At 56.0% G+C, this 23,153-nt stretch overlaps 1 protein-coding gene and 1 long non-coding RNA gene across 5 annotated transcripts in view; one reads left to right on the top strand and one right to left on the bottom strand.

Moving 5' to 3' along the window:
- Positions 1 to 8,973, bottom strand: part of LOC131823641 (uncharacterized) — a 44,149-nt gene extending 35,176 nt beyond the window's left edge. Inside the window, exons 1-2 of the long non-coding RNA XR_009350625.1 lie at positions 8,536 to 8,973; positions 1,020 to 1,305 (exon numbers count right to left, since the gene is read on the bottom strand). This is a non-coding gene — a long non-coding RNA (uncharacterized LOC131823641). The remainder of the gene's footprint in view (positions 1 to 1,019; positions 1,306 to 8,535) is intronic.
- Positions 8,974 to 14,486: 5,513 nt separating this feature from the next.
- Positions 14,487 to 23,153, top strand: part of ADGRL1 (adhesion G protein-coupled receptor L1) — a 42,794-nt gene continuing 34,127 nt past the window's right edge. For 3 of the 4 annotated variants that reach the window (XM_059160217.1, XM_059160216.1, XM_059160215.1), the window contains exon 1: positions 14,489 to 14,960. The gene's annotated coding sequence lies outside the window, so the exon portion shown is untranslated. Of the gene's footprint in view, positions 14,961 to 23,153 lie in introns of all 4 variants that reach the window. The other variant, XM_059160218.1, reaches the window with a different exon arrangement.

Here is a 23,153-nt window from a genome sequence, read left to right as displayed (position 1 = left end):
CCCACCAAGCAGAGAGCCCGATGCAGGGCTCGATCCCAGGACCCAGAGATCATGACCTGAGCTGAAGGCAGAAGCTTAACCCCCTAAACCACCAAGATGCCCCGAGACTTTCTTTTCTGTATTGAATATTCTTGGCTCCCTTGTCAAATATCAATTGACCAGATATGCATGGGTTTGTTTCTAGTCTCCTAATTCTCTTTCATTAGCCTGTGTGTGTGTGTGTGTGTGTGTGTGTGTGTGTTTTAATGCCAGTGCCATACTGTTTTGATTACTACAACTTTGTAGTATGATTTGGAATCAGAAAGTATGATGCCTCCACTTCTTTCCCTCCTTCTTAGGATTCCTCTGGCTCATTTCAAGAATTAAATGAGATGGTGCCTGTCAGGTACTTCGAAGTCAGGGGCATATAGTAAGTATATGGGCTTAATGAGTGTAGCCTCCATGCCTGGACAGGCAACGCTGGTGCAATGTATACGTGGAAGAAGAAGGGTGAGAGCTACCTCCCAGGGCCTGGAGGTCAGTGCTGGTGGCCTAACAACCTTCCTTTTATGTGACTCCCTTTCTCATGCAGGTGCTGGAAGAACAAGGGGCTGAACTCAGGGTTAGGAGAGAAACCCGGTCCAGCCTGACTTGATACCTGAATTCCCTCCATCATTATTGAGCACCAACTGCATGCCACCATCTGATTCATGATTGATTTGAAAGTCCTCCCTGACTGTGGAGAAGTAGCTGGATGGAGATTGGAGGAGAAGGGTGTCCCTTACTGTAACGAAAGTGAGAGATGGGGCTAATTTGGTATGAAGTGGGAGCCAGGCAGGTGGGGAGGGAATATGGATTTGGGATTGGTAGGGAGTTAGGGTTGACAGGAATTGTTAGTGGACTGGACGTGAGGAGTGAGAGAGAGATGAGAATCTAAAGCAATTGAGTAGATGGTTTACCAGTCCCTGCCCCCCCCCACATTCCTGTGGCTCTGAGCATGTCCAGTTATTTGTCACCCTATAACAAGTTACCCCACATACCTAGTGGCTTAAAATGATACATGTGTATTCCTTCACAGTTTCTGCAGGTCAAGAATCCAGGTATGACCTTAGCGGGGTGTCTCTGGCTCAGGGTCTCTCACAGAACTGCAACCAAGATGGCAGCTGGGGCCGTGGTCTCTTCTGAAGGCTCGACTGGGGAAAATCTGCGGCCAGGCTCACTAGTCACTGGCAGGATTCAAGTCCCTCACTGGCCGTTGATCAGAGGCCTCCTTTGGTTCCTCGCCACACAGACCTCTCCTCAGGGCAGCTCACAACATGGCACTGGCTTCCCTCGAAACAAATGAAAAAGAGAGTGAGAGAAAGCACCCAAGACGGAAGCCACCGTCTTTTTGGAAATTAATCTCGGAAGTGACATCCCAATCACCTTTGCCACATTCTGTTGGTTAGAAGAAAGTCCTGGAGCCCCATCCACACCTGAGGAGAAGGGATCACACAGAGTGGGGATCACTGGAGGCTATTTCGAGGCTGCTACCTCAGCACGCACATGAGTCCAATGGCTTCATACCGCCACACCAGTAACTGCCTGGAGGCTCTCTCACTGCCTGGGGCAGCCCAGTTCTAGAAGATTCATTGGTCCTGCTAGCATACCTCACCCAATGAAGGCTGGATGTTGGTGGATGAACAATCCAGCTCCCTCACTGCTCATATGAGATAATTCTGGGGTGAATATCCCATAGGTCTCCACAGGGAGTAACCCCAAGATATCCCAGTGTGACCTGCTCATGAACACAGTCTTTACTGGGCACCCTCACTTCCCTATCTCATCTCCCCTCTCTTCCACCAGGGCTTCCTGCCATTGCCTCCCAAGTAAACCACTTGTACTCAGATCAGGGTATCTCTTCTGGAGATCCCAACTGTGTTCCTTTCCTGGGCCTGCTGTAATAAGTTACCACAAGGTGGGTGGCTTAAAAGAACAGAGGTGTATTGTCTCACGGTTCTGGAGGCAAAAAGTCCGAAATTGAGATATTAGAGGAGCTGTGCTCCCTCCAGAGGCTCCAGGGCAGGATCCCTGCCTGCTTCTCTCCTGGCTTCTGGGAGCTACAGACATTCCTTGGCATTCTTTAGCACATGGCCACATCACTCCAGCCTCTACCTCTGTCTTCTCCATGTGTCCTCTCCTCTTAGAAGGACACTTGTCATTGGATTCACCCCCCCCCCCGATCTAACACAATATCATGGCATGGCACGTTAGCTAATGGTATACACAAAGACCCTGTTTCCAAGTGATGTTTCAGATGTTTGACTAGGAAGTTCCCTCCACCCGAATGGCATTCTTTCCTGCAAACCCATCCATTTCACCTTCAAGTTTCAGTTTGAGGGTCCCTTCTGCAGTTTGGCACAGGGGACATGGGAGCCTCACTTATAGCAAGATCCTATTATCCGTTCTTGTCTCACCTGATACTCCTTTGTGAACAGTTTCCACAATTGTATTATGTAGTTTTGAGCAGGGTTTTTTGTTTGTTTGTTTGTTTGTTTTTTTAAATATTGCTCTCCCTCCTTCTAGAAAGTGAGCCTGGGAAGGGCAGGACCCAGGAGATCACTGTGTCCTTTATACCTAGTTCAGGCATGGTACATAGTAGGTGCTCAATAAATATGGCCAGGAGGTTTCCCAACAAATTCCTCTGTCCCGGTGAGGAGGATGCTTCGGACCTCAGACCAGCATCACCCAACCAGATAGATAGGTCACTTGGTGTCTCAGCAGGATGTTCCAGAATTTTCTTACGTGCACACGCGTGCGCGCACATACACATACACAGAATGAGCCACCCCTCCTCCCCTGTCCCCAATTTCTCGATGGAATATTTTTTCCCGGAGCAGAAAATGAACCATTATTAAAACAACACGGCTACCGGCGGGAAAACCCATTTGTGGCGATTTATACCGCGTCACCGTGGCTGCTGAGAGGAAATGGGAGGAGAAGCGCGGGGTTTAAGCACTGGGTGAAGAATCGTGTTCCATCAGAGAGAGAACAGATGGGTGTTTTTTCTCCCCTCTCTCCCCCTGCTTAGGCTCCGCGTTAGGAATCCATGTCAGCCGTGGGTTTGTTCCTGGTGGTGTGATGGGGGTGACAGGGGAGAGGGAGGCCGGGCCAGACTGCTGGGCCCCAGCAGAGGAAGGGCCTCCCTGTCCCCCTGCCCCCGGCCCCCTCTGTCCCCTGGGTCTGCTGCCAGGCGCCTAACATAAGCCCCTTCCTTTAATGTTTACATTCTCCTATCACCACCTGGGATTTTCCTCTCCCTTTATTTCTTCCCTCATTCACTGGCCTGTTTCCTCCAAGGCAGGACCACGCCCTGTCCATTCATCCCTGGTGTGGGACATGCAGAGGATGTGTCCCCACCAACCTGGGAGCACACTGCTCATTTATCCACACCCCACCCCCTACAAAAACCTGATCCAGAGCCAACTTTGGGGTGGTGGGGAGACGAGACGAACACGACTGAGTCATTTAGCTGTTTAAAAACCATCAGTGGCTTCTCTCCTTCCAAGTTGAAACCTGTTCGTTTGGCTCCAATGGCCCTTCCCAGTTTAGACCCCAAATACCTGTTCACTTCCATCCCCTCAACATCCAGCCCCCCTTCCCCGACCCCAGGCACCTTCTAGTCAAAACCAGCGGCCCATGTATGGTCCCCATCTCTCCCAGAATGCCTTGCACCGCCACCTCTCTGAACGTCCCGATTCTGGTGCCTGGATGCCTTGCCCCCTCCGTGTCTACCTCCTGAGCCCTCAGGTTTGGCACCCAGAGCCCAAACCAGCCCACCGATGTCATGTGTTGGGCCCATGCAGGGTTAAAAAAAAAAATGCAAGGAGTTGCCAGCTCTTAAATATCAGGCAACTGTTGCATAAAAATCTGTATTCCGGGTTTTCCATCAGAAGATACAGCCGCTGAGGGGCTGAGGTCACATTCTCAGCAGGGAGTGGCACTCAGCAAGGGTGGCCCCCTGAGGAGAGGGCATGGGTTTGCTGGTTCCAGGGTTCTCATGTGGTGAGTGGTTAAGGGGACTCTGGACCCAGACTGCCCAGGCTGGAATCACTCAACCTCCCTGTTCTGGAATCTTCCAAGTGCCCACCTGGAGCGATTCTCCTCACTTCTCCTTCCGTCCTGGTGTCCCAGGAGACTGGGCTGTGTGGACTTCACCAACAATGGCTTGTGCTGGCTTCAGCCATTGAGGACCCATGAGGTGGGGGAAGAGGGGAGCAAGGGTATTTATTCCCCGGTTCAGCCCCTTACGCTGTGGCCCCTGTGGGCCCGCTGTGTCCTTGTCATAGGTTACAGGCACTCACCATCCATATCGCCTGTGATGTCTCCAGGTTCGGACAACCCACCTTGCCTCACCTCTCAGAGCTAGGGGTGCTAAGAGCTCCCCAATTTTATGAGCTTAAGGAATGGTGCTCCTCCTCACGGTTCCCTACATCTGTCCACACTTTGTAAATTTATTCCCTCATTGAATTCTGCTTACATTACCCACTTCGAATGGATCATGTATTTCCTGCCAGGGCCGGCTGATTCAACCCCTGTGCCTCAGTGAACCCACCTGGTCAATGGAGATAACCATTATACCTGCCTCTAGGGTTGATGTGAGGGTTACGTGAGTTTATATCATATAAGGAAAGGACTTAGCAAGTGTTGATAAGTATTAACAATTATTACCAGCCTTCACTACAGATCCTACCACCACTTACTCGCTCCCCAACATGAAAGCTGGGGGTCACCTGTGCTACTGCTGACATGGTTGGTCTTGACTTGGTTGTCTGGCTGTCTGCATTCCCTGCTGTCGCCTGTGGGATGTGGCTCAGCTCTGTGTCATCGACCCTGCTAAGAGAGTTTCCTCCATCCTACCGCACACCCATCCCTGACCCTCTTCTCCATTGGTAGTGATCCCAGCACACTGAAATGATAGGACAGGGCTGCTTAAAACAAGGAATTGGTTCTCTTGGTTCTGGAGACCAGAAGGTTTTCTTTTGTTTGCTGTTTGTTTGTTTGTTTGTTTTTTAAAGATTTTATTTATTTGAGAGACAGAGAGAGAGCAAGCACAAGCAGGAAGGGCAGAGGGAGAGGGAGAAGCAGACTCTCCCTGAGCAGGGAGCTCTACATGGGGCTCGATCCCAGGACCCCAGGACCATGACCTGAGCCGAAGGCAGCCGCTTAACCCACTGAGCCACCCAGGCGCCCCCAGATGTTGATATACAGGTGTCCACAGGGTTGTGCTCCCTCCACCAGCTCTAAGGGAAGTTCCTGCCTTGCCCTTCCCAGCTTCTGGTAGTTCTTGGCTTGGGATCGCATCATTCCACACTCTGCCTCTCCCTCCGCGTGGCCTTCTCTGTGTCCTCTCTCCTTTTCTTCTCAGGACACTTGTTATTGGATTCAGGGCCCACCCTGATCCAGAATGATCTCATCAAATGATCCTTAACTTAATTACCTCTACCAAAACCCCCTTTTCCAGATAAAGTCACACTCGCAGGTGGACATCTTGTGGAGGCCACCATTTATGCAGGACAGGCCCCACAGCTTTCTGGAGTCCTGCCTTGCTTTCTTCTCTCTCTACTTTACTCAATTTCTGGAAGTCAGGAGATGACCAGAGCCTGGACACCCACTTCTTGCTCCCTAGCCCATAGTGGGGGATGAAGGCGGGGTGGTTTCCTTGCCAGGAGGGGAGATGTAGGCCTAAATGCCATCTGACGGCCCTCTGTTTCCAAAGCAGGCCGAGCCTGCAGGTAGGCTGCTTCTCTGTGGGCTGCCAAAGACCTGGGGTGAGGCCCCCACCTTCCCCGGAGCTTGCAGAGAACACTCGGCAAGCCCCCCAGAAGGTCCCTTCGGCGTGAGGCTGGGCTGAGTGGTTGTCATTCCTCCTTTGTATGCCAGAACTCTCTGTTCCCTTCAACAGTCTGCCAGCCGGCCTCTGACCTGCAGCCTGTTTCTTTCCAGGCCTGACAGGTTGGGTTCAGAGGGAGCGCTCCCCTGAGCTGAAGCAGATTTCTTTGCCTCCAAGCTGCTGTAGCCCTCGCTCCCCACGAATGCCCACAGAAACCACTCTGCCTTTCTCCAGACAGTGATGCCTCCCCTTCCCTCTGACGCAAAATGGCCAGCTGACCCAGGGCTCCGTTTCTTACAGCCTCTGTGAGTTAACATTTTTTTTCTTATCATTTCTTTTTAAGGTATAATTCACCCAACAGAAGATTAACCATTTTAATGGGTACAATTCAATGCATTTTTGTATATTCAGGTATTGCAGAACTATCACTGGTACCTAGATCCAGAACATTCTCATCACCCTAAAGGAAACACTATATGAGCAGTCACTCCCTGCTCCCCCTCCTCCAGCCCTGGTCAACCACTGATCTAATTTCTGTCTCTCTGAATTTGCCTATTCTGGACATTTCTCATAAATGCAGCCTACAATCTGTGGCCTTTTGTGTCTGGCTTCTTTTACTTGGCATAATGCTTTCAAGGGTCATTCATATTGTAGGGTTAACTCTTTTATTGTGAAGCACATACTTCTTAAGAATATAGCTTAAGAATGCAGAATTAAAAAAATAATGTTCCATCCTTGTCACCACACCTGGCTCAAGATATAGAACATTCCAGTCTCTTGGAGGCTCCTTGAGGCCACTTCCCAGTGAACCATCCAACCCCAAAATATCACTTGCCCAGCGGCCCTCACCTGAAGGTGATTGTATTCCACCACACAAGGGACACATGTCACAACTGGCTTCTAGTGGAGAGAGACCCGGGATGCTTCTCAAGATCCTCCAACACAGAGAATAGGTCTCCCACAACAGAGAACCATCCTGCCCCAAATGTCAATGGTCTACAGTTAGGAAAAGTTGGATCGCCGGACTCCATAGATTACCTCCATCTGTCCTTGAATGTCATAGAATGGGATCACACAGTAGCCTCATTGTGTCTTGGACTCTTGCTCAACATTATGTCTTGAGATTCATCAGGCACCAAGGCTCTCCACACATTCCTAGACCATCCTTTTTCATTACCGCCTCATATTCCATTGTGTAAATATGTAATTATTTTCCATTTGCCAGTCGATGGCCACGTGGCTGGTGCCCTGGGGTGTCCAGGGTCTGAAAATCATGAATAAGTGCCCATTCCCACTGGGAATAAACCCAGGAATGGAATTGCTGGGCTGGGACAATTTAACATTAATCAATCGGTCGGTGCTAGCTAAAAGCTCAGGGAATTTTGCACAAAAATCCTGTATTCTGGCTTCTGTTGAAGAATCTATTCTGGCAGCCCCGAGCCTGACTTTGCACGTGGTAGCACTGACTGGAGTTAAGTAGTAGCAAGTGGCTGCTGGCTTAAAAGGGGGGTGCATCTCCAGCTCCCCATAGCTGCCACCCTCCCTCCTTGCTGCCTCATTTCTATGTTTTTGTTCCCTGGTCGGCATTTGGCTTTGTGGCACCTGTCCTGGACCCGTGCAAGGTCAGGAATTGATTCCTACCTTCCTGTGGCCATGGCCTTGACCTTCATGGGACCCTCACCTCCCTTCTCAATACCCTTTCCAATTCCACGCCATCTCACAGAGCCTGCAGTCCCTTCAGACCTCGATTTTTCAGCGCGTGGGTTTCTGCTATGGGATTACAGGCCACTTCCCCAAAGCAGCCTTCTCTACTCTCCGGCAGGGGAGGGCCTCCCAGGGGTACTCTCCCATAGTTCCCACCTGTCTTCCATGGCTCACGTTTGCACTGACAAGTCCTTGCCAGCTCCCAGCCAACTGCGACAGCATCTGTCTTATTCCTTGCCACTTGCCCACGACCGGCTAAATGCACAGGGAATTCTGGCCATGGGGCATGGGGCATAAAGGGGAGAGAGGGAGAGCACTCTTGCCAGGTAGAATAAACCATTTACCTCGCCGTACCCTCTGCAGAAGCAAGCTGGGCTCCTGGGATGAGCCGGGCAGGCACGCGTCATCCTCAGAAGCTCTTTCCCCATGGCTGGCCCAAGAGGGTCTCCTCCAGCTATATCCCCCCCCCACCCCGCCCCCAGTCTATAACAGTGAAGGATGGCGAAGCGCAGGGTACCTTCCCTGAGGTCCTTAACTTCCCACAGGTCGGCCCACCCCCAAGCATCCCAGCCGTCCCTAAGCACTGTCCAAATGTCTCCCAGTCAAGTCCCCAAGGCAACTCCTTCACCTCTAGTACTCTCCCTGCCTCTTCACCTTCTCACCTGTCTTCCTTCCCCCAGCTTTGCTCTGAGCCCTCGGTGGTCTCTTCCCAACTGCGCTCTCTCGCTCCCCTGCTCACACCCCCACCCCACCCCCAAGCACCCTGCGGACTCCTCCTCCCTCATCTTCTCACACCTCCAACCTCCCCTTGGCTTGTTCCTTCCTCTCAGCAGCCCCCACCACAGACACGCTCCCTTCATTCCCACTTTGTCCGCTCAGCCTCCAGCTCCTCCGCCAGCTTTGCGCTCTCCCCTCTCCTCCCGGGTTCCCGCGGCCGCGCCTCCCGCGCACCTAGGGGGGAAGGGGCGGGGCCTCCTCACCTGGAGGCCGCAGAGCAGCGGGGCAGCGGCCCCTAGCGGCCGGGGAGGGAGGCGCAGCTGGGCGCCCCTCCCGGTCTGTACCTAACTGGGAACCAACCACCATTCCTGCCTGCGCGCTGCTGTCTGCTTCCTGGACTCTTCCTTTTTGGGAGTGAAGGGGATGGGGTGTTTACAGTTCTCAGTGGTGTGTCTGTCGAAAGATGACATTTCATCAGTCCTGATTGGGGCGAGGCGAGGGGCGGGTAGTGCAAAGGTTAAGGCATTCTTTTGGCTCTGCCTCTAGGGTATGCCTCAAATCTGACCACTTTGCCCTCACCCAGTCCTGCTCCAGGCCTCTGGGCCTCTGTCTCCTCTCAACTGGCAGCTACTTTCCTAGTCTCCTGGCTCTTTCTCAGATTCCCCCTGTAATTCTGTTTTAACTGAGGAAAAATCCATATAACAAAATTAACCACTAAGTATTTTCAAGTGAACAATTCACTGTCATCTAGTACATCTGCAGTGTTGTGCGACCCCTGCCTCTATCTAATTCCAGATTTTTCCATCATCCCAAAAGGAAACTAGTACCTGTTAGCAGTCAGGCCACTTCCCCCTGTTCCCCAGCCCCTGACAACCATTAATCTGCTTTCTGTCTTTATGGATTTAGCTCTTCTGGATATTTCATATAAAAGGAATCATACAATAGCTGGCCTTTTGTGTCTGGCTTCTTTAATTCAGCATAGTGTTTTCAAGAGGCATCCACGTTGTAGTGTGTGTCAAGATTTCATTCCTTTTTATGACTGAATAGTATTCCCGTGTGTGGATAGCCAACCTTTTGTTTATCTGTTCACTCTTTGATGGTCATTTGGGTTGTTTCCATCTTCTGGCTTCTGTGAATGCTGCTGCTGTGAACATTGGTGTACTATTATCTATTCGAGTACCTGCTTTCAGTTCTTTCAGGGACACCCTCAGGGGTGGAATTGCTGGGTCATATGGTAATTCTATGTTGTGGTCACTGGGGAAACACCCCTATAACCTGCTAAACATTTAACTAGGAACGTGCCATCCTCCTGCTCTTGGCCCTCCCTTGGCTCCCCATGTCATGAGAATCTAATACTGACCCTCCTTATGGCCCTTGAGGCTGTGCCTCATGGTCCCACCATGCTGGCCTTTATGCTCTTCAAATAGTCCAGCCTGTTGCAACTGCAGGGCCTTTGTACTTGCTGTTCACTCTTCTTGGATCACACACGATAGGCTCCTCAGCTTTCAAGCTTCAGCTCAACTGTCTCCTCCTCAGAAAGCTCCCACAATCCCTGCATCTGCCCCAGAACCTCCCCACCTCATCTCCTTTCCCCCTCACTCCCTCTCTCCAGCCTCACAGGCAGAGTCATGGATCTTTTGCCCACTCAGCATGTTTCTGCCTCAGGACCTTTGCACAGGCTGTGCCCCCTGCCTGGAACAACCTTACCCTTCCCCATGACTCCTCCCTCACTTCTTTCAGTGTTTATTCCAAATCCCAGCTTCTTTGAGAAGGCTTCCCTGACTTTCCCTATCTAAAATTGCAGTCACCAGCATGCCCTGTTTTCTGTCTTTAGTCTTCTTCATAGCACTAATCATCTGACATCCTGTATCTTTTGCTTGTCTGACTTCTCATCTGTCATTCTTAGTATGTGAGCCCCAGAACAGAGAATCTTCTGCCTCATTCACCACAGTGTTCACAGCAACTGGTACAGTGCCCGGCACACAGTAGGTGCTCCATAGACATTGGCTAATTAGCTGAACCCTCCCGCTCCAAAAGACAGCAGCTGATGTTAATCTCCACCCACTCTCTATCCTCCTGGCCCAATTCTGAGAACTTTTCGCCTTGCTTTTCACTTGAGTGAGGGCATAGAATGGGATAGGGTTCAAACATTGCCCCAGGTGTGGTACAGGGAACCTCCGAAAGGGCCAGGGGCACACAGAGCCTCACCTGCTAACCCCTCAAGGCTTGGACACATCTGCCATCTGCTTTCCTAGCACCCTGCTCACTTTCTAGGGGTAATTCCAATGTGCCTCCTGTTTCCGCCTTACCCACTAGAACCAGAATGCCCCTGAGAGGGCTTCCAGGCTTGCTCTTGGGGCATTAGGGCTTCCTTGATGCCTAGCCCCATGCCTGCACTAAGAGCATGTAAGGGGCGCTCTGTATCCGAGGAATAAATAGAAGGAGCTAATGTATGAACCAAATAGTAAAATGACCTGCGGGATTATGCATCTCGTGCTGTGCTGTGCCGAGTGGGCTCTAGGAAAACAGCTGAGCGCATCTGGCCAGCGGTGAAGGTTGGGGCATTGCTCAGTTCCTCCTGAGTCCAGGAACACGTTTCATCCCCATCCACCGTCCTAGCCAAGTCTGAAGACCGAGTGCCCAGAGGTGCTAAGGTGGGCAACACGCAGGGTCCCCCAGATGGGAGGATCAGAACGTGAGTTGCCCTCAGCGCGGGACACCCTGGGTGTGGGGGTTTTCTGGTATAGGGTGCACAGGACGTGGGGTACCCAAGGCTCGGGTCACGCTGGGCATGGGAGAACCCGCGGCGCACCGCAGGGTGCCGGAAGCAAGAGTCACCCCGGGAGTAGAGAGTGGACGTCCGGTGCACCGGTACCGACCTGCATGGTGCAGGGCACACGGCAACCGGGCAGGATTGCGCGCTCGGGCCGACGCGTTGGTTCCCGGAGCCAGGCAGTTCTCGCTGCCTCCACTGCGGCTGCGCAGCCGAGGGCTGGGGGCTGGAGGGCTGTCAAGGCTCTTTCACGCCCCCATCCTCTCCCCATCCTTTGCCTCCAGAGCCCCTCGCCTGCGAGGCCAGAAGACTGGGATGGAATGGCGGCTGGCTAAGCGATCCCGGCTGAGAGCAAGAGCAGTAGGAAAAAGAGGAGGGGCTGGGAGGGGGTCCTGGCCGCGATTTTTTCAAACTGAGCCGGGAGTCCTTTAAAGCATGCCACCCCTTCGTTTTATACAAGTAAAAGCCACCCCTTTTCGCAGTCCCTGGAGAACGCAAGTTAGAACCACCTCACCTCCTAGGTAGGCTCATCAATCCCTAGGGTTGCTCTGCTGAAGAGGAGAGTGGGCTGCTCAGGGCGGGGGAGGAGGGGCGGGGAGGCGGCTCGGAGCCAGAGGGCTCTGGAGATGTCCAGCTTTCTCTGAGCTACACGTTTTTTTCCCCTTCCGATCCTGCTGGGTTTATAGAATACACCCCCACCCGCGCCCCCCGCAAACCAAAACCTTCCATGGGTCCTGTCAGGGATATACCTCAAAGTGGGAAACTGAGGTGTGGACAGTTAAGACACTCTCCCCCATCCCCACACCCAACACACCAGCAGTGAAGGAACCACAGGTAGATGGACACCTTTCCGCATCCACCAACCTCTGCTTCCTTCACATTTGTTCTCTTAGATCCAGTTGTTGGGCTGCACCACCCAAATTCAAGGCTTGAGCTCTACAGCTGTAGAGTCCTGGGCATGAAAGGGAACCAAAGGTGGTCCACCCACCCTCTCCCCACTGGGAAGTTTTGGGGCCTGATTTGCCCCCAGGTTCTGGGCTATGAAAATCCCTCCCTAGTCCTGAAATGAAGGCTCTCCATAAAAGGGGGTAGAGGGCAGTTGGTTGCCATGGAGGTTGCCCCTGGTCACCCAGCAGGCCTGGAAGTCTGGTGTCTCTAATTTTCCCCTATGTTCAGCCACCAGGATATGCTTCTTGGAAGGGATTCTTAAAAGCCAGGTCAATTTGCTTGCGGATGTTCAATTTAGGCTTTCTTAGATACTCAGCATTCCCATTCAAGGCTTCCCCAAGTTTTGTGTATTCACCACCCCAAACCCTCCCACTGCTACTTCCACCCTATTCATTACCTGTTCTGCAGAGCCAAGCTTGGGTGGCAATGCGTTCTCTTTCCTGGAGACAGAAACAGGGGTTTACCCTCCTCCCCTTCCTCAGCCTTTTCCCTTCCTCTATAATCTAGTTCCAGATTTGTCTGCCCTACTTCTCCATCACACCTCACTATGCATATGCCCACTCTGGACCCATCAAGATTCAGCCAGGACTTTAGACTTTGCTTGCCCTGGCTGCTTTACTATTTAGGCCCCAGCTTGGATGGACTCCCTTCCCTGAGGATCCAAGCCAGGGATTTGCTCCTCCTCATCCAACAGTCTTAGAGTTGCGCCCATCTTTCATAAAACTGAGCCTGCAACCAGGCTTCCAGGTCCCATCTCCCTAGATCCTAACCGGATCTTACCTCAAAGGACCCTCCAGCTGTCTTCACCCTTCCAGTTTCCCCCCAGCCCCCACCTGGCACTGAGTTATCTATTCAGCTGAAGTGCTTATTTTTGGCCTGGGGCCCGGTTTTATAGCCCCCACTGTGGGTCTTGGCAGTGACAGTCTGGTTCTGGGGATCAAGCCAGGTTGGACACACTTCGCCACCCTGGAGAGGGGGTGCAGGGCTCCCTCTGCAGCTTCAGCCTGAAACCTGCCCCTCACATCACTCAGCCAGATGCCTAGGAACCCTCTGGTTCCTTGCCCTACTTCTTCGAGTCTACCAGCTGCAGTGTAGTTGCTGGGCTGTGAAATTCCGTACCAGGTTTTAGATCCTGCCAAGAACCTAAAATTCAATTTTTTTTTCCTTACTGCCCTCCCCCCCCCCCCCCCGTCCGTCTCCCCTCCCAAAGCGAGACTTTTGAGGCGTTTATAGATACAACCTCCACCTAGCACTGCCCTCCCCGCTCCTGCTGCCCCGTCAGCTCCAAGCCCATGTCCAGTTGCCCAGGACCTTCTCCCGGGGTCTTGTCCTGTCCCGCGGATTCCAGTCCAGGCTTTGCGTCCCTCCCCCGTCTTTTATTGTAGGTCTGGTCTCCCAGGGTAGCAGCCTCCTCAACGCATTCCCTTCGCATCGCCCCTGGATCCTGAAGCTGTTCTTACCGGCCTGCATCGTAGCAGCCAGCGCTCCGGATCCCTTCGTGCTGGAGTCCAGCCCTCCTTTTGCCCCTCCCCCTTACACGTCTCTGCCAGAAAGATTGGGGCAGCCCGTGCCGCCTCAGCCACTAAGCAGCCCCCTCCTGAAGCCCCCTGCGAGCCCAGGTCTGCGAATTCTAGGCCAGGTCTTGCTTACTCCCACTGCATTAGGCATGACGCATTACTCCGTCTCCCGAGGATGAGTCCGGCCCCAAATTTGCGTGCCCCGGGTGCATTTGGCCCTGTCGCAGCTACCCGCCGCCTCCCCCTCCCATCTTTGTCTAATCCAATCCGGGTTTTGCATACCCCTTCCAGAGCTCCTCCATTTCTCCCTTCGCCCGGATTGGCGCCTTTCCTTTACTTAACTGCTGGCGAAATCCTCTCCGGGTCTTCCTTGCGCCCGTCTCCCTTCCCCCACTCCCAGTTCCGACGCAGCGACCCAGCACGTCGCCTTCCCTCTCTTGGCTTTTCCAGAGGGGTTGGAGGAAGCTGAGGGAAGAAAAATCCAGTCCGGGTTTTTGGGTCGGCCCCCGGTGCGCTCCGGTTGGTTGCGGCGGCCGATCTTCGGCGGCGGCTCCGGGCCGGGTTTTGCGCGTGCCCGCCGCCCCCCTCCCGGAGCGGGTGCGTCGGGGAGAGGGGCGAGCAGGCGGCTTGTCATTGCTGGTGCCCGGCGCCGGCTCGGTCCGCGCGTCCTGCGGTGCCCACGGGCCCGGCCCGGCGCCCCCCCCCCTCCGGCCGCCCCGGGGGCGCGACGCCGCCGCGCCCGCCTCCAGCCGCGCCCCCCCCAGCTCCGCGCCGCCCGCCCCCAACCCGAGCCCCCCGCGGCCACTGCGGGGAGCCCGAGCCGTCGGCGCGGGAGCTGTTGGCGCTGCGGCGCCTCCGCCCCGCCGTCTGCCGAGGAGGCCCCGGCGGATGGGGCCGCGCGGGCCCCGGAGCGGCGCCGCTGGGCGGCGGGGGGCTGCAGGGGCGCCCCGGCTGGCCCGTTAACCCCTCGGCCGCCGCCGCCGCCGTCGGAGGGGGCTGGGAAGTCGCCTGGGCGCACACGTGCCGCCTCCGTCGGGGCCGCGGAGCTGCGGGGGAGATGCGGGCCGCTGTCGGCGCCGCCTCAGGGGGCTCCGCCTCGCCCCAGCCCCCTGAGCTCTGACGCCGCCCCCGCCCCGCCGCCTCCGCCGCCTCCCTCCCCGGGAGGGGCGCGGACCCGTTCGCCCCCAACCCCGAGCCTCCGCTGCCGCGAGGGGGCCGCCTCTGGAGCTGTGTAATCCGCTTTTTTATTAATTTTTTTTTTTTAATTTTTTGGCTAGTGGCGGCGGTGCTGGGCTGGGGGAAGGAGGGGACACGGAGGCCGCCCTCGCCCCGCCACCCCTCACCCTTTTCCCCCCCGCCCCGGTTCCGGGAGATGTGCCGGGCGGGGGGCCGGGGTTCGCGGAGCCGCAGGAGACACGCGCAGGGCCGACCCCAGAGCGGCGCTGGACAGGTGAGTGTCTGCGGGCCCAGGATGAGGGGGACGCAGCAGCACCTGGGCCAGGTGTGCGGGCCGAGGCGGCTGGGGGGGAAGGACGGGAGCCGAGGCCTGTCCGGGCCGCGAAGGGGGAGGGGATATTGGAGCCGCGGACTCCCCGCACCTGAGCTGGAGGGGAGTCAGGGGCGGCCTGCACTTCATACCCACTCGCTTGGGGGTCAAGAGGGACGGCCCCCACGGAGCGCTGGGGACGCGGGGGTGTGGATGGACGGCCGCGGGGTGCCGGCGGGGGGAGGGGACCGTGAGTGTGCCCGCGCGTGGCTGCGTGTGCCCGCGCGCGCGCCAGCCTTTGTGGGGAAGCGGCGCGGCGGTGCCTGCGTGTCCCCGGTGCGTGTGCGCGCGGGTGCTTGGCGCCCTGTTTGTGTAGGTGTCTGGGTGTGAGCGGAGAGGGTGCGTGTGCGCGCCGCTCGCGGGCCCCGGCCCCCGGAGGAGATGTGTCGGGGGCTGGCACCGCAGGATGCTGGGCCGGGGATTGTTTTTCTCCCGGAGGCAGAGACGCGGTGGATGGGGAGGGGTCTGTTTGGGTGTCCGGCCGGCCAGCTGCAGCCCGGGGCCAGCGCTGTCAGGAGGTGTGCGGCGGCATCTTCTCTCTTTCTCCGTGGTACCTGGTTAAGCATGGGTAGCTGTTGGGTTTGATCCACCCGGATCCGGGCTTTGAGGGGGACAGCCCTTCCTCTCCCCCAGGTGTTCATTGGGTAGAGCTATGGGGTTTCGGCTGTCATCCTCGCCTCTGAGGGTCCCGGGACAGAAGTCCGGACCAGGAGAAGGTGGAGAGTGCTGTGGGTGCTCCAGTGCTGTGGGTGCTCCAGGCTCGGCCAGAAAATGCCCCCGCAGGCATTGGCCCACTGCACCCCTGGCACCCATGTGAAGACAGCACCCTGCTCGCACAGCCCAGTCCCTGCCCGTCCAGGCTAGGTCAGCACCCAGCCCAATCCTTGTCCAGCACCTCAATCTTCGTTCCTGGGCCATGACCACCGCCCCCCTCCATCCTCCCTGGCCTTGGCAGCGACGGGGGTGTCCCTCCGTCCCAGTCTTGAGGCAGGGCCCCCTTTCTTCTTGGCTTCTACAGGACCCAGAGTCTGGGTTTGTCTGCCCACATCCAAACATGTGGTGTGCCTGGGGGAGCAGGGGGAGGGGTTCAAAATGGCTGCCAAGATGGCTGGTCGCCTCTCCGCCTTTCTCTGTCTGTTTTTCTTTCTCTCTCTCCCTTTTCTGCTTGCTCTGGTCCCTTAGCTGCTACAGGAGTCACCACAGAGAAGGTTTTGGACAGTGTGGGGACAGGTGTGGGGGACATTAAGGGTAATGTCTGCTCTAGGCCTGTTGACCTCGATGCTTCTTGCTTCTTGGAGAGAGGCTGTTGGTCTCTGCTCTTCTTGCCAGCACCCCAGGGGCCGGCAAGAGCTTGTAACCTGACCCTAGACTCAACCTCTTCAGCCTAGCTAACAGCTTGGGGGCTCCCTGCCCTCCAACTGGCTCTTCTAGGCCCTGACACCCTGAATTGATCATTTGGGGTGTTCGGGTGGCCCATGGAGGATCCCATCTCTCATCCTCTCTGTCTGCCCCATGGCCAGGGGCTCAGGACTCCGGGTGGGCCTGGGTCAGGCCCCAGCTGTGGGGGCAGGTGACTTCTCCTTCCTCCCCTCTCCCCACCCACTAATGCCAAATTTATTACTTAAAAGTAGGATGAAAACAGGGAGAATAAGAGAAGGAATACAACCTTCATTATCATATCGAGAAAATTATCCATGATTTTCCTAACTAGCAATTTGCCTGCCATGCCGTTCAGAACTGACTTGCCCATTAATTACAGAGATGAAAAATCATCTGGAAAACGGAAAAGGGAACTAATTCGATCCCTGGCTGGCGGCAGTGGCACCCATGCACTGAGCCACATACGTGTGCGCTCACATGTGAGTGCCAGCCCTGCTGCTGGTATGGCCACCTTCCTCCTCTCCCCAGTGACCTCCCACAGGGCCTTAGCCTGCCCCATGCTTGTTGCTTCTGCCCTCTAATACCCCACTAGGCCATCCCTCTGCAGGGCACCCATCCCAGCCTCCACTCCTGGGGAGCTGCTAATGCCTGATCTTGGACTCTGAGGCTCCCCAGGGTTAGGGAGTGGGGAGCTGGGGAGCAAGCCTACCTGGGCCCTGGTGCCTGTAGGGAGGAGGTGGAAGGGAGACTCATGAAGTCCTGTTTCTATTCCCAGTGTGCTCTGGGGAGTCCCTTCTCCTGGGGGGCCTAGGAGAACCCTCCAGATATGTGGGGGAGGGGCTGGTGGGCTCCCTGGCTGGTCTGGACTCCGGACACCCGGTACCTCCACTTGTGAGAGCCACCTGCATCTGGAGTTTGCAGCTTCCCTATGGTCCCTCCCCAAACCCCCAGCTGGTGGGTGAGCATGAAGTGCTTCAGCCCCAGCATGGGCATCTGGTGGGGGGTTGCTGATCCCAGGAGGTTGTGCTTGCTCTGCTAGAGTGGGTACCCCTGATGGGAAGGAGGAGAAGTGAGATCCCTGCAGTGCATCCCCCCCCCCCCCCGCCCTCTCCTGCCCTGGCCTGGCGTGGGGAGGTAGAGCTCCAGGTCTCTGCTCCCCGCTACCTCTCCAGCCATCTGTGTGGCCAAGGACAAGTCTCTGGTTTCTGTGTGGGCTCCTCTCGAGGATCCGATTTCCAGACGCCAGACACTTCCCCTCTTCCAGACCCCTCTTTGGGAGGCGGGAGGGGTTCCCTGAGTCTGGAACCAGACCTGGCTGCAGTGACCCTGGAGGAGGTGCCTGGGCTGGGTCTTGGCCACCCCCGAGAAAGGGGAAAGCAGGGTCCCAGGATGGGAGGCTGCTGCTGAACAGAGCCATGGTGGGGGGGGGGTGTGTCTCCCAACCCCTGGAAGCTAGCCCTCTGTCAGATGTCTGTGTGTGCTCTGTGTGTGATTGGGATGGGGACCTGGTGAAGCCTGTATGTGACCCCGTGTCATTGGGCTAGCCCCATGTTGGTAGGGGTCTCTTCAGAGCTGGTGCCATGAGTTTGGTGGAGAACCGTGTGTGTCTGCAGCTCTGCACGGGAGCGGGGTCTGCATCTTAGGTGCACCTGTAGCCGTGCACCCAGGGGTGCATACATGGGGCTTCTCGGGCCAAGGCCCGTGCACCTCTTCATGTAGTCTGTGAGCACATGCCTTCTCTACAGGTGCTGTGCTTAACAGTGCTGTAGGGACAGTGCCTTGGTCCTGTCCTCTTGGAACTCATAGTCTGGCCACACATAGCAATTTCAGTCAAGAGGCTTGTGTCACAGGAGCCAGGGAGAAAGCTTATGTCTCCTTTCTGGAGTGGCCAGGGTCCCAATTGCGGGTGGGAGGGCGGCCTCAGAGTTGGAAGGTAGCAGCCCGCCTGTCCAGGCGCCAGCACAGACCAGGCCATGGGGTGTCTTGGGGTTTGGTCCTGTGTGATCCTCCCCATCACTTCATCCCCTTCACTCCCGCTTTCCTTGTGGCTTCATCAACATTCTAAGCACGATTCTACCCCAGGGCCTTTGTACTGCCTGTTCTTCCATCTGGGACTCTCACCCAGACATCTGTAAGGCTTTTGCTCCTTCACCCAATTCAGATGTCACCCTGCCCCCCAGTAACCTTTAACCCATGCAGCCCCCCACTTACCTCCTGACTTCCTAGCATGATTGGCTTTTCTCACACTGTAGTTTCTTGATTTATTGTGGCTGCTTATTTATCATTTGTCTCCCCAGCCAGAGTCCAAGTGCTCAGGGAGTTTGTTACTCCGTTTGCTTTTGGATCCAAGATGCCTAGACTCATACCTGGCCCACAGTAGGTGTTCAAGCAGTCTTCACTGAGTGTGTGGGAGGGGGTCTGTCGAAGGACTGGAGACTCCCAGGTGAGTCCTCTGGCTGTGCATGGCAAGGACTCCCCGTCCACCCTGCCCCTCTGGGGGGACTGAGAGCTGCCACTGGGCGTCTGATCAGGCCAGCTCTGCACCTGTCTGCTGTGCCCACCTGTGAGTACTCTCTGTGAGGTGGCCCCGTGGGTGTCCTGTGGGTACAGGTACCTGTATGGCCCACCTGCCCCGGAGCTGTGTGTGAGCTGCTGTGTGTGCATAGCTGTGTGTGTGCTGTGGGGTTTAGAGCCTGGGGTGGGAAACTGGAGGCACCCTCTGCTCATGCAGGGGATGGGAAACCCAGGGTCAAGGCCTGAGCAGCCCCTCCTCCTGGGGCACTGTCTCAGTCTCGCTTGTGGGGCGAGACCCTCATGCTTCAGTCTGCGTGGGCCCTGGCGAAGCAGTGGAGCTGAAGCTCTCTGCTTTCCCACCTCGAACTCCAAAACTGGGGGAAGATAAAAATTTCAGTAAATAGACACTGAGACTAAAAATAGCCCTGCCCCCCAAAGTTAAGAATAGCCAGGGCCCCTCCCTCAGACACTCAAAATGCCCTGGAAGTCGGGAGGGGGCAAGCCAGGAAGCCGAGCGGGTGCCTGTGTCCGGCCGCCGGAGAGGAGGTGTGGGCAGCCCGGGGCCGAGGGCCGGCTCTCTGGGCTGGGCTCTCGCAGACATGGCAGTCTGGTATCGAGCCGGCTGTTCTTTGTGATGACTGTCCCGGGCATCCTGGGACTTCGGGCAGCGTTCGTAGTCTGTGCCCTCTAAATACTAGTAGCATCCCTCGTGCCCACCCCCCCTGCTGAGACACCTAAATGAGTCCGAAACATTGGCAAACAGACTGGGGTAGAGAACAAAATGGTCCCTCGCTGAGGAAGACCGCCACTCAGGACAGGGGTCGGCCGACTTTCTCTGTGAAGAGCCGGATGGTCACTCCCGGAGTTGGGAAGCTGGCCTAGCTGCCCTCATGCGTATTCCCCCTCTGCCTCTTCACAACCTTCCCGAAGTGGCAAGGGCTCTCTTAGGCTCCTGGCTGTGCAAAAACAGTCAGTCACTGGGCCCCTGGTGGACGCTTCTGCCCCAGAGCGCCCCCCAGGTGCCCTTGTGGTGGAAGTTGGGGCACCTCTGGGTGCACCCTCCTCAGCAGAAGAACAGCCCTGTTGGGCCACGCTTGTGCACTTAAGGACATGGCAAGTCTGGTACAGTCTGTCCCTGTCACCTCCCTGCCCTCACTACTTCCCATTTCCCCATACTCACTCCCCCAGTCACCCTGGGGGTGACTCAGCCCCAGGACCACTGCATGGGCTGTGCCTGCTGACAAGAACTCTTTTCTCTTCCTTGACCACCTGTATGGCTCCTTCCTTACCTTTGTGGGGCTTTGCTGAAGTGTCTGGTCATTCTAGATCACCCTATTTTAAATTGTACACACACACACCAGAGCCCCTGTTCCTCCACAAAACTAGTACATCATAGAATTGGCTTTTTTAGTGCCGTTTGTGTCGGACTCATCCGCGGATGTCTGTCCAGCTCCTAGATCAGTGTCTAGTACCATGGTGCTCTAGAAAGGATATGTGGGGTCACCATCTATTACTTCCAAGCCTTGTAGCCACCCCGGGGGAGAGACAGTTCAGAGGAAGAACACAGCCCAAAGTGGGCAGAGTTGGGATTTGAACGTAGGACCCTGGGACTCTTCCCTCTTGCCCTGCTGGACATCACCTCCACCTCCCTCTGGTCTCTGTATCCGCCACCCTGCCCCTTCACTGCCAGCATCTGGAGGCCCGGAGACTCCTGCCACCTCCCACACTCTGCCTTGGGCCATGGCTCCTACCACTTCTTTCAGCTGTGCTCTGTCATGCTCGAAGTGCAAGGCTCGCGGATGGGCAGTGAACAATACGCAGTGCAAATGCACCATAGGCCTCCATAGTGCCAGCTCCCTGTGGTGAGGAGCTTAGTGGAGGCACTTGGCCAGGCTGTAAGTCAGGGGGGCTTCCTGGGGGAGGGGGCCTCCCAGCTGCAGCCTGGAGGGGAAAGGAAGGATAAAGTGGAGTGGGGAGAGAGTGTGTGAGGAGAGGCCTGCCTTAGTTCAGAAAGAAAGTGGTGGCTCAAAGGGGAAAAGGTAAGAGGTTTTATGGGCAGCCATGTAGAAAGGAGGCTGGAGGCTGGTCATGGGGACAGAAGGATTGAGTTTGTGCCATGAGGTGTGTCCATGGGGCTGGGAAAGCCTATGGAGGAGTCAAGGCCCACCAGACAGGATGGGAATATTCAGCATGAGTTTTCTGGCTCCTGAGGGGAGAACCCCAGAGGGAAGAAGGGGGGCCAAGAAGCCAGTGGGAAGAGGGGGCCTCTGGGAGCTGTCAAAGTGAAGGCTCTGGAAAGGGCCTTGAGACATTAGAGATGGGCTGGTGTGGGGGTTCTGAGGACAGGAGAGTTGACATGGTTTGCTGGGTGATTGGTAGGAGGGTGAAGAAAGGAAGCATGGGCTACATGGCAGGATTCTGGCTTTGATGGCTGAATGGACAGGAAGAAAAAAGGGGTGAGGGTGGGGTTCACCCACTGCTCTCAGCAGCCCCCCACCTCCTCCCAGTCTAATCTCCTTTGGCAGCAGAAAGAGTCTTTGACCTGATTTAGGCTACGCCCCTCCTCTGCTCAGAAGAGCCCCTCCTTGGCTCCCACCTCACTTGGAGAAAAAGCCTGTGTCCTACCCTCGACTCACAAGGCCCTGCTAGCTCTGTCCTTTAATCGCCACTTGCCCTCACCTCTTCCCCCCACTCACCCCCTTGCTCACTGGGCTACAGCCGTGCTCCAGCAGATCCTACCTCGGGGCCTTTGCACGTGCTGTTCCTGCTGCCCGGGAGGTTTTCCCCGCCAGGTACCTAGATGGCTCACCGCCTTGACACTTCTGTTAAAATGTTTCCCTCTGGGAGAGGTGTTCCCTGAGTACCCTATTTACATTTGTACCCACAGATAGGCCCCCACAACCCCCCTCCCCTTCAGGCGTATTTTCTTCTAAAACGCTTGTGACCCAGTGGGAACTATGTAACTATGCACTGAATAGATGACCTGTTCTCTGGGTCTGTTTTGTCTCTGTTCATTAAACAAATTAATAAGTGCTTGTTCTTGCCCAGGACTGGACACGCAAGAGAGAGCCATACTGACCTGTGATGGAACTTACCCTGAGAGGTCCCCAGCTGGTGGGAAAGATAGACGTTCAACAGCACAGCCCAAAGCCAGTTAGGAGGGCAAATGTGGAGGCTCAGTGTGTCATGAGTGTGGGCATAGGAGAGACCAGCCAACACAGGCAGTCCTGGGGGCAGAACCTTTTGAAGGAGGAGAGGGGGCAGAGACAGGCATCCTGGCACTGTGTTTATGGGAGAGGGAGAAGTGTGTTGGGTTGGGGGCACCTTAGGAAGCTAGTGTAGAGACGGGATTGACCAGGTGGCCAGAGACTGAGATGCCATGCTAGGGCATCTGAGACAATAGGGAGCCATGGAGGGTGGTAGGCGGGAAGGGACAGGGTTGGGTTTTCATTTTACAAAGATCACTTGGGCTGGATGGAGAGCACATGGGGTGGGAGAGGCAGATGGATGGGGGAGACCAGGGAGGAGGCCTCAGCAGAAAGCGGCTGCTTCGAATGGCTCCCACCCCACTGTGGTCCAGTGCCACTGGGCAGCCGGAGTGACCTTTTAAAGCGGACAAATCAGACAAGCCCCACCCTGTGGCACTGACATGTGGTGGGAGGAAGATAGCAGATAGTAAAATCATGGCTGGCATGCCAGTAATGGGTGCCATGCAGAAAAAAAGCCAGGATAGGATGGAGGAGTGCTAGGAGCAGCAGGGCCTCCCTGAGCAGGTGGTGCCTTGGGGAGACAAGGGAGAAGCGGTGTGGGGATCTGGGGAGGAGGGAACCACCTGTGCAAAGGCCCTGAGATGGGACCATCAGGTGCCTGATGGTTTCCTCTAGGAACCGGGGCTGAGTGAGTGAGCAAGGAGGAGAGTGGGAGGAGCTGAGGGCAGGAATGGGGCAGAGCGTACCTGGCGGAATGGGCCCCAGGAGGACATGGGCTTTTGCTCTGAGTGAGGTGGGAGTCTCAGAAGGTTCCCAGCAGAGGAGGGCTGTGCCCTGACCCGGATGCTCACTGGCACCCTCTGGCTGCTCTGGGACGATCAGGCTGTGGGCAGCAAGGGCTGGAGACTTGAGGGAGCGCCGGGTCTGACCAGGGGGCAGGTGATGGTGCTGGACCAGGGAGGGAGTGGGAGGTGAGCAGATTCGGCAGGAGGGG

The sequence above is a fragment of the Mustela lutreola genome, chromosome 2 (assembly GCF_030435805.1).
Source record: "Mustela lutreola isolate mMusLut2 chromosome 2, mMusLut2.pri, whole genome shotgun sequence".
Taxonomy (NCBI): domain Eukaryota; kingdom Metazoa; phylum Chordata; class Mammalia; order Carnivora; family Mustelidae; genus Mustela; species Mustela lutreola.
This window is presented reverse-complemented; position numbering and strand designations above follow the sequence as displayed.